Source organism: Buceros rhinoceros, unplaced genomic scaffold (genome assembly GCF_000710305.1).
Source record: "Buceros rhinoceros silvestris isolate BGI_N320 unplaced genomic scaffold, ASM71030v1 scaffold25620, whole genome shotgun sequence".
In the NCBI taxonomy this organism is placed as follows: domain Eukaryota; kingdom Metazoa; phylum Chordata; class Aves; order Bucerotiformes; family Bucerotidae; genus Buceros; species Buceros rhinoceros.
In genome coordinates, this window is record NW_010388280.1 from 16,191 (window position 1) to 26,735 (window position 10,545).

Sequence of the window (10,545 nt, forward strand, 5' to 3'; positions counted from 1 at the left end):
TTCTTTACATGTTGAAGGGGATTCAGAGTCTTTTAGTATTTCAAGTTGAGTGGGAATCTCTGGGGTACAGTTTGGCGTGCTACTGTGAAAATACACCTTTTAGTCATTTCACTGCTGGGCTTCAACTTAAATGCCTGATCAAAGATTTAAACAGCTGGATTTTAGCATCTGCCACATGCCAGCTGCCGGTAAAGCAAGAAATTGTTATAGGCGGCCGTGATTTACATATTTGACCGTTGAGCATAAGAGGATATAGCAGACATTGTCAGAATCGAATATGTTATTAAGCTCTGTGAACTATGAAACTTGTCTTGTTAGAGTGTTGAATCTTTATAAATTAATCCCTGGCTTGAAAGTGTCTTTAAGTGAGAAAAGCATTTTGTTTTTACCGGGATTTTTTTGTCTAATCTAATTAGAGTAGACATAGCTTACAAAGACTGCTGAACATAAAGCATTGAAGAAAAGCAGAGGTGTGTAGTAATAGCACCGTGAAACTGAATTTGTGGTACTCTTCCAGTTAATCTGTATCGATTAATCCACACGCGGAAGACTACAGGCTCTGACCTGAACTTCCAGCTCAAGTATGAAATCGTTACTATTATGATATTAGACTTTGTAAATAAGTTATAAATCCTACAGAGTGATGTCTTCCCAGTGGCAGAGAGCTCTTCCCCTCTGGGGCAGAGCTGTGTTCCAGAAAGCCCTGAGGTACCAATGTACTTGCATGGTCAGGTCATTTGTTGGTCCTGTGCTGGAGCTGGCATTTCACAGGTCATGGCATGCGTGACAGCACGAGTGATTTGCTCTGTGATAGCATGCCTACCATTTTCTTAGCTTGTAGAAGTGACCTAGAAATGATATTCAGGTTTGGTTTATGATAGTTGTAAAAAAGGGGGATCTGTGTATGCTCGCAGCGTGGCCTCCACGTTGTTCTTTCACAAAGAACATGCTTGGCTCTCTCCAGCTGTGTTACAGGAGTTAAAATGGAGACTCCTGCAGAAATTACATGAGCGTGATTGCAATGAGACCGTTCCAGAGCAAGGTGGCCGTGGCAGTGATGCTTGTAGCTGAAAGGAGAACCTTCATCCTCTCTCACTCTTCTCATCTTCCTCCCCTGGCAATTCTTCAGTTGCTGCTAAGTTGGTGACCCAGGACAGACAGCAACAAACTGGCAACTCTATGGTCACCTAAGATGTTTCCGAACAGTTGTATCGGAGGCCCGCTGGCACCTGTCTTTCCATATGACCTTATGTCTCTGTGAGCTCTGCTGGTCCCATGATAGGGGATGACTCTGCACCCACGAGGAGCTTGTTAAAGTCACTGGGAACAGGGTGATGAACTTAAACTTGAAATACTCTGAGGACTCAAAGTGTTGACTGAGATCCACATTGCCCCAGAGGGTAAAAAGAGTTCAGGCTGGAAGATTTGCTTCTGCCTGCTGCTTAAACGTCTTGCCTGTTACTGACTGGGTCTATGCTGTGCCGAGGTTCGGCTTGGCCAAGTGCCTCTCTGGGTTTGAGACTCATCACACTTGTTTTCCTGGCTGGATTTTGATTAGTTCAATAGTTCTATGAGTTTATTCTAACAGGATTCACAGGAAGAGACAGTAGCTTTGTTTCAGGAGATTTAATTTTCAGCTTTGTCTAATTTGTAAACTTCACTCGTCACCAAGACAATGTTGGAAACAGAGCATTAGCACTGGTGGTGATGCATGTCGAAACGAAGTGTTTTTTTTCCAGTGCACTGGACATGAACAGTAGGGAAATTAATGAATTAAGATAGTGTATCTTTGAACTGCTGTAGTTTTGATTAAGAAGCTTCATCTTCAACTTCTGAGCCCAGAGGAGAGGATTAATGGAGCAATGTCATTGCCCACTAGTCTGAAATAAAAGCCTAAAATATTCTTTCAAAAGACCATTAGAGGAAAGCTATAGAATGCAGAAGTGATTGGAGTTAAGTTGGTCATTGTCAGTCACATATAGTTTACATAGCATCTATATTTATTGGAGAATCTTCTTCACATTGCAATGAACTCAGAGCAGATCTTCAGTCCAGTTCTCACCCATGTGAGAAATGTTTAGCCAGCTCCATTGGATTTGAATTCTTGAATCACACTGGGCTGGATGTGATCAGCATCATCACCATGAATGAACAGTCTCAGAGGCAAGAAAATACGGCCACAGCTGAGGATGGCGTGAAGGTAGGCACACTTTCAAACGTGGCTGTGCAAACCGAGAAGCTCATTACCAGCAGCGTGTGATATGCACAGCCGGTTGTTTAGTACAACTCTGATAAAGGTGAAACCAAAGTGCAGCAGTAAAGTGCTGCAGTGTTTGTAGTTTGCATTCCAGGTCCTTAAAACTGTAAAGTGAAACACAAAGCTGCCATCTCAGAGTGAAAGTCTGCTGTTCTGCTGCTTATAGCATTTCTGTCCTGGTTGTCTAGAGAAAAGGATATTGCATATCAGTCTATTCACCTTAATTCTTTTTATTTCTGCCAACCCTCTTGGCTGTGGATAGCCAATCTGACAGCATGAGAGTGCTCAGTATTTCTGAGGTGTTCTGAGTATTGTGGCCGTGTCTGTGTTACTGGCCTCCTGAGCAAAAGCTGCAGCGCTGTTACAACCCCTTCCAGACATCAGGGATCCCGTGTGTCAGTTTTGAATCGCCCGTCCACAGGCGCGCAGATGTTGTGACTTGGTGGTCACAGAAGAGCCCCTTTCTGTGAAAAACGCTTTAGGATCAGTTAATGGGATTCCCCCTGCATTGCAACAACGTATCAACGGTTGTTTATATCAACGGTTGCTTTGCCCCTTTGGTAGCTTCTCTCTCTTCACTAGTTCTGCAGGTGTTGCTCAGGCACTCTTCTCGATTGAGTTTCTCCTGAGACAGGGGGAGCTGTTAAACAGAGAGGAATGCTGATCTTGGAAGCTCTCATATAGAGGGTGCCATTTATTTTCACCCTCAGCCTTGCCTTGTAGATGCCAGAAGGGCTCACAACTTGGCAGAAGCCAGGGAGTTACTCAAGGACTTCATGCCAGGCAAAAGCCTGTGTTCTCTTGGAAAATCCAAATCAATTTGCTCAGAATTTAAGGATTACTTTTTCTGAGATATCACATATATAATAAACACATAAATCAGGATTTTTAGTAAATGCATCCAAACTATCACACAGACTGATTGCTCATATTGTCTAAAATCAGGTTCTGATGAAGAAGTTGAACTGAACCTTCGGTTCTGCTGCAGATTTATCTTTATTGGAATTACCTTGGTTGCACCTGTATGTTAGAGATGGTCACTACCGATTTTCAGAAGCTCCAGCTCTGAGAAGGCTGCAGGGCCTTCGGTGCATCTCTCCTGGATTGAGTCCATCATAGCTAAAGGCCTTTTGCAGCAAAACAGTGTCATCTCACCGGGTTAGGTGTGCCTCAAGTAAAGTGAATGAGCTTTTCTCTCACTGTTAAGCCTCACCCTTGGACGACATTTTCCAGGTCTAGATGGAAAATGAGTTGATGAGTAGTGTTTGACAGTTTCCTTGCAACAGCAGTGCTGGTAAGGCAGCGTCTGTGCTGGAGCAGCTGTGATACCGCTGCGGTCAGTGCAGTGCTATTTCACAGCAGTTCACATCTCCTGGGCTAGATTTTGCAGGTCTGTCCATTGGGCCCATCTGTCGTCCTTAACTCAGGTACCCCCACAAGCAGCGAGAAGTAATTATCTCTTCTGTAAGACGGGTCATTCCCCAAAGATCTGAGCGTGGTGTGATTTACTTCCACAGAAGCCTTGGCAAATCCTTTTTTTGTGACTTCATTCTCCTCACCCCGATGCTCATTCAGCCGGTGCCAGTTTGTGTTGTGTTAAGCTCCAGAAGCAAAATGAGCAGAAAGTGTTTTAAAGCAGGAGGATTGGCTTTGCATGCCTGAGCCCTTCAGCCAGGAGTGGTGTCCCTTTGTTAGTAGGGAGAGTCCACGTTTATCTAACTACCATCCGAGAACACATTTCCTGATGTGACATTGTGCTTTCTGTACTTACAGTTGGCAGTATTTCTGTCAGAGCATTTCTATGAGCTTTACGTGCTTCCTTTGATTTTTAATTTACGGATCAGCCATGCCCTCTCAAGGTTAAACCTACTTTGTCTGTCCCTTTGCAAATCAATTCTTCACATTTGTTAGAAATTTAGCAAGTGACAGACAGTCCCGCTCCAAGACAAATATGCAGCAGCTCTGGGGACAGGCTAAAGAATCTTAAAGTACTTGTCTGAAATGCTCTTTTCAGGACACAAAGGTTACCTCTCTTTTAGAACTACCAGAAAAGAGTAAACAACATATTGAGACAAAGCCTGATGTTAGCTTGTATAGCGAAAAATGATTCTGGTGCTGGTTTTTTCAGTGAGTTCATCAAATTAGATCGAGCATACATAGCTTTATCTCCTACCTGACTGTTTTATAACTCGCTGCGTTCTAACCTGAATCCCCACCTCTCTTGGATGCCTAATCCTGTCAACTTGGCCGGCAAACCCATGTCACCTTGTTTCCTCCTCCTTCTTCTTCTCTGTTTCTTGTGAACCTGCAGCCACCCTTCCCAACACTCGTAAGAGCCATCTCTAACTCTTGGTTATTTCATACACTTTGATTGGCTGCAGATCTCACTACCTCTTTCTCTGTGTGGTCTCTTTTGTGTCCAGTGCGTTAAATATCTCCTGTCCAGTCACTGGCTTGGCTTGCCTGAATGGCTACCAGTTTCTTCTCTGCCTGCCAGCTGCCTGTGTGCTTCTCTGCCATATTTACTACGTGCAACTACTCAACTTTTTTTCCCTTGGTCCATCTCATTCGACAGCAATTCTCAGCTCTTTCCTCCAGTTCAAACTGCCAGTCCTTTATCTCCCCATTCCTTACTGTACCTCCTTGCCTACTCCTACAGTCTTCCTCCTCCAACCTGTGTTTGCCCAGTGGTGTTACCTCAGCTATGCGAGTTCCTCTCCCCTTACACCCTCTTCCATTGCTTTACTTGCAGGGCATCTCAAGAAGAGCGTTTGTAAGACCCCTCACACCTCTGTTTTTCAGTTCCTCCTCCAAACTCAGCAAAGTTGTTGTCCACAAGAAGCAGGTGAATGGAGGTGACACGAAAAAGTTTTTAACGTTTTATTCATACCTCCATAAAATTTTGTGAGAAATTTTACTTCTGCTAGAAAGACTTAAAAATAAATTTCAGTGCCAGAAGTTTGGCACTGAGTATGAAAACCAGTGTTTTATTGGAAAAGCTGGTGGATTTGTTTGTTTAAAAAGTGCTTAATTTTTTTTTAACCTACTCCAAATACAATGCAAATTACTGACATTGTCAGTATTGTTTCATTTATGAAGGAGCTCTCACCTTTTCCTACCACTGTTTGTTTCTCACTGTCTGAGTTGAGAATTAATCAGGACGCCTGGAATACCTTGAAACCTAGTGAAATATAAATGATACTTGTACATGGCTAATACTAGGAAAAATATGTTCGGGCAAGTTTGAAGTTGAGGCTCGTCATTGAAGGACAGGAACTAAACTGAAAACTCCCTGCGTGGCTGAGAATTTAGATGTTCATGTTAATTAATCTGTTTGGATAATTTTAATTTGCAAGTTTTGTGTGATGGTGCTGTTTTCTGTGCATGGGAGAGGAGATAGAGAAAGACGGTGTGAAGCCACATCCAGGAGGCAGTGGAGAGCCTACATGCGTCCAAGCTCTCTTGCAACTATGGAGTCCCTCATGTTTTAGGCTGAGAGCCCAGAGGTCTTTGAACAAGAGACTGTTTTTTGGAAAGCCTCTTGGAGTGCACTGGCTGTATATTGGGAGCTCTGCAATCACAGGTTGATAAGGGACCAGTTCAGGAGCAAAGCATCCTCCTTGCTGGCAGAACCTCCCAGGGATGCACCTGGGAATGGTGCTGTCCTGCCAAGAGCAACCAGAGTCACTGGGAATCCAATGTGGTCTCTCAGGATTTGCTGAAAAGTCCAAAGGCTCCTCAGGACTTGTTGGGCATTGGTTGGATTAAGTCCACAAGTATTTCATAACCACTGATGTCACACATGGTGGAGGGCTGCACAGGCAGCTCTAGGGAAGTGCCTGTGAGGTTCATTTGAGCTTGGCTGAGGAGCAGACAAGGCCACAAGTTACCAGTTACCACAAGTTTTTGCCACAAGTTACAAGTTACCAGCGCTCATAACCTTGACACCTTGAACATCCCACTGTCTGCGTTCTGTGTGAGTAGAATTCAGAGGAAAAGCCGCACAAGCCTGAATGGATGAGTGGATGCACAATCCTTGTGACATGTAGTACCCTGGTCAATCTGTTCCTGTCTCCTGTGTGTCTCAGAAAGGGAACAAGCAGCTGAATGATGAACATACTCATCTTTAAAAGTTTGGTCTACATGTCACCTTTTATTTAGAATAAATGTAAAAGATCCAGGGAAAGAAAAAATATTCAGTTTTTAAATTTCTGATGTACACTGAAGGCCAACTGTATGTATAGGTGGTATATTTTTTAATTAAATAGGAAAACCCCACCAAAGAGTAAGCCAATAAAACTCTGCCTGGGAAAACGCCAACACTCATGTTTTTCATGAGACGTGACAGTAATCCTTCAGAAATCGGTGTCTGTCCCATGAATAGACAGGATTTTCAGGAGAGAACATAAGCCAGAGCCTGCAATTTGTCTTTTGTTTTACTTTACGAGGTTGTTCAGTACAAATGGAGATGAGAACAGGATCTCGGTTAGCTGAAGTCAGTGAATTCAAGCTGAATTACACAAACCGAAGTCCAGCACCTGTTTTTCTAATCCGCAGAAGAAGAGGGATCTGTTAAAGCGGGTTGATCTGCCATCTGGCATGTGTTTCCTGTACCTGTCTCTAATCTTGGGCTGATTTTGTGCTGGCACATTCCCAGAATGAAATAAAGGAAACTCATGACCAATATTTTCACTTTTTCCTTCTTTCTCTGCAAGTCAGGAACTTTTAAACTGTACATTTTTAAAAAGCCTCTGAAGGTTTCTTTTTGAGCTTTATTTTTGGTCAGCAAAAATGACACCAAAAAAGTTTTAAGGGTTTGGTGGTTTTTTTTTTTTTTTTTTTTTTTTTGAAAGTTGCTGTTATTTTTAGATGAGTGGCCAGACTTTGTTCCTCTTGACCTCCCTGTGATCTGATTTGGCTTTGAATCGCCTCCTTTTCCTTATTGGTTTGAAGAAGAAAGAAAGGCGTCCATGCTTGGTCATCGCATCTATGGAGACAGTTACAACTCCTCCTCCAACATCCCACCTGATGAAACTTCACTTGGAGCTGGAGTCTGCTGTACTGCTAGCAAGACTGGGAATATATGAGCAACAATATTGGAAATCATCTTAAACATCCCCTTCCTCCCAAATTTAGGACAGTTTTCAAATTTTTAGTAAAAGTTACATTCCTTTCTTCTTTGACCTTCCATGTTGTTCTTCCTCTTGCAAAAAACTCTTGGGTTGTTTTTTTTATTATTATTATTCTGAGGTTTTTGGTTTGATTTGGTTTGGTTTTCTGAATAGCGAATTCATTTTCTGAAGCACTTGTTTCCCATGTCACGACGACAATTTGCCAATAGCACTTAATGCTTTTCTGTGTCTCAGGAGGTGTTTGCAAATTCCTGGAGGAGGCTGAGGTTGGAGGGAGGGACTCGTGTTACATCTGGGGACTCATGCCCCACACTTGGTGCCTCCCTATCTTGATGCGCAAAGCTCAGCCCTCTCACTGCAGGCTCCGGGGCAGAGTCTTTGTGTGGCTGATAAAGCCTGAGTCCTGATCGGGACCTCCTGTGCTGCTGCATTAGAGCTACGTGGTTGAGAGGAGTAACTTTGGGGAGGGAAAAGGCGAAAAGAAGAGAAAAGACAGGATGATGGTTGATTTGGTCGTGTTGGTGCAGACACCAGCACTTCCTGAAGCTTAGGATGTGTCAAAGCTCTGATGCCTTGTGTCATCTCTAAGGAGGAGACAGTGGCTCTTGGTTATACAAAATGTCCCAAGGTGTCAGTGCAAGTCTTGCTTGACTGCGGCCAGAAGAATTGCTGCCCTCTTTCACTTCTTCCAATCACCGTTTCCTGATTTAGACAGAAGGGGCAAATCTTGAGGGTGAATAACCAGCCAGCTTGTGTGCACAGGACCAGTGAGGTTTACTGACCAGGCGAATAGCAGGGCCACACAAGAAGCAAGAAAAACAACTGCTCTGAGTGAGCAGTAAAGTACAGCAAGTGCTCTGTGGGTTCCCAGGAGCTGTTGGCACGAAGACAAGTCCTGCTGCCCCACCAAAGGTATGGTCTTGACCTAGGAAGTGAAGCAAGGACCCCAGGCCATGGGTTATTCTCCCTGAAAAGGGAGAACACCGAGGGCTTCATTATCACATTTCCTCACCGTCTGCTTGCTGGTTTCTGTAGCTTGTTGTACAGGAAGCCTGAATACAACGCACCAGAATGTACGTGATACTTGTAAGGTAAATCAACAAACTCGTAGTAATCACTGTTCCATATTCGGTAAAGAGATGCGTTTTCTGGGCATCAGCAAATGCTGTTTTGTTTTCTTGTTTGTTTTTCTCTAAAGCATCGTAGGATGGATTTTATTCAAATCAGGTTTTCCTCAGTGTTTGGTATTCTCAGGGTTGGGTTGTATTGCCTTTAACAGTGTCACCTGAGGGGTGCGTAATCACTGAGGCTTGCCCTGCCTTTCCTGGACGTGCCTGGCCATCGGAGCAGTCAGCGCCGGGAAGCCACTGTCCAGCCGCGAGCCAGTTGCAGGGAAAGGAGGTGACTTCCCTGAGGTCTCTGTGTGAGCTTATGGCTGTGCTTCTCTCACCCACTTGTCTCTTACGAACTCACGGAGCAGCAAGTTTTTCATAGTACTGAGGTTCCTTGGATCCTCTCTGGCCTATGAATAGCTGAACACTATTTGCACGGCAAAGCCAACAGGCACCATTTCCAAATTTCCTTTGCACAGTGGTGCTCACCTGTGTGAGGTAAGCAGCCTGGCTCGTCAAGAGAACATTTGCTTTTCCTGCAAACTCGCATCTCCTGCCCTCATCGCTTGCCCTTGCTCGTACAGAGCAATTGAGTAAAAAACAGTCTGATGTGGTTGACAAAAATTCAGGGGTTGGTTTCAACAACTATTTGAGAAGTCTCACTTTTACTTTGGGCTTGTTAATTAGGGGGATAAGAATGATTTCAAAGCCAGCCTCCAGTGTCCTCGCAAAGGAGTTGCAATTCCTCTGCAGAAAAGAAGATCTGTTTTGCCCCAGCGCTCATGGTTTCACTCACCAAGATACTCCTTTTGTTTCAGGGCTGATGCTATGAAACAATACCCTTTAAGCTAACAGCTGTTGGAAGGGAGAGGTTTGCTTTACAGTCAATGACTTCGATGCCTGGGGTAGTTCAAGTAAGGATCTGCCTCTGTCTTGCCTTGATTGACAAGACCCTTTCTATAAATTTGAGCAATTAAGCAACCCGGTGGCAGCTGCTGGGGGATCTACCGAGTGCAAAGCTGATAAAGATCGCCGTGCAGGTCTCTCTGCTGCTCAGGCTGGCATCCTGAAAAACCATCCGCAATTTTAAACTGCAAAAGGAGATCTGACTCCAACGATCAGGTGAGTGTGCTTCTGTGTTCGCTCCATGTCCTGGCTCTGGCTCGAGCATGAAGCAGCAGGTTTGGCTGAAGTGTCTGCTTTTAAAATATGGAATTTTCATAGGATCAACTGGTTGGAAGAGACCTTTAAGATCATCAAGTCCAACCGTTCACTCTGCACTGCCTGGGTATAAATTCTGGTATTTTTTTACTCTGTTGAAGCTTACATATAAACATACACTCATTTAATCACATAGACTGTAGAGTATTCATGACGACATGTATGAGGCAAACTTCATGTGCTGATCTAAAGCTCTGATTTAGCAAATTTAAAGCATTTGGTTTAGCAGGAGCCCAGAGAGCCAAACACCAGTCAGGCAAAATACAAGCCAAGCTCATTTACCTTAAGTCTGTCCAGCCGAGGACACAGGCCAACGCGGGCAAGTCTGTGTGCCCCATGCAGCAGCTGACTTTCTCAACATTAAATGTCAGTTCTGGGGTTTCTAGGTGAACGTTTTTAAGTGAAGTGAAATGGATCTTGTGTCTTCGAGCAAATTTCCAGCTCTCTCTTTTTTTGACAGAGGAAGTTTTTCCAGAGGGGCTGGTTCCTTTCTTCACCGAGATAGAAAGGCAGCAGTATCAGAGGGACTTGGCTGATGCTGGGCTGCTCAGGAGGTGTGAGGAGTTCAAGCCTCCTCTGGTCACCTTGGCCATGTCCTCCCTTGTCTGACCAGCTCTGCTCCCTGGCTCAGCAGCCTTGGTTGGGACCGGACAAGTCCAGGGTCAGGGTAATGGCAACTCCAATAACCGTTGTGGGAGGTGCTGAGATTATAGCACAAATTCAGGGGTGCTTGGCCGGACTGAGGCTAGAAGGGAAGTGGGATAAATCCCGAATTAAGTGGCCAGTTCAAAATGCTGGCGTTGTACGCAGACCTAACCCTGCT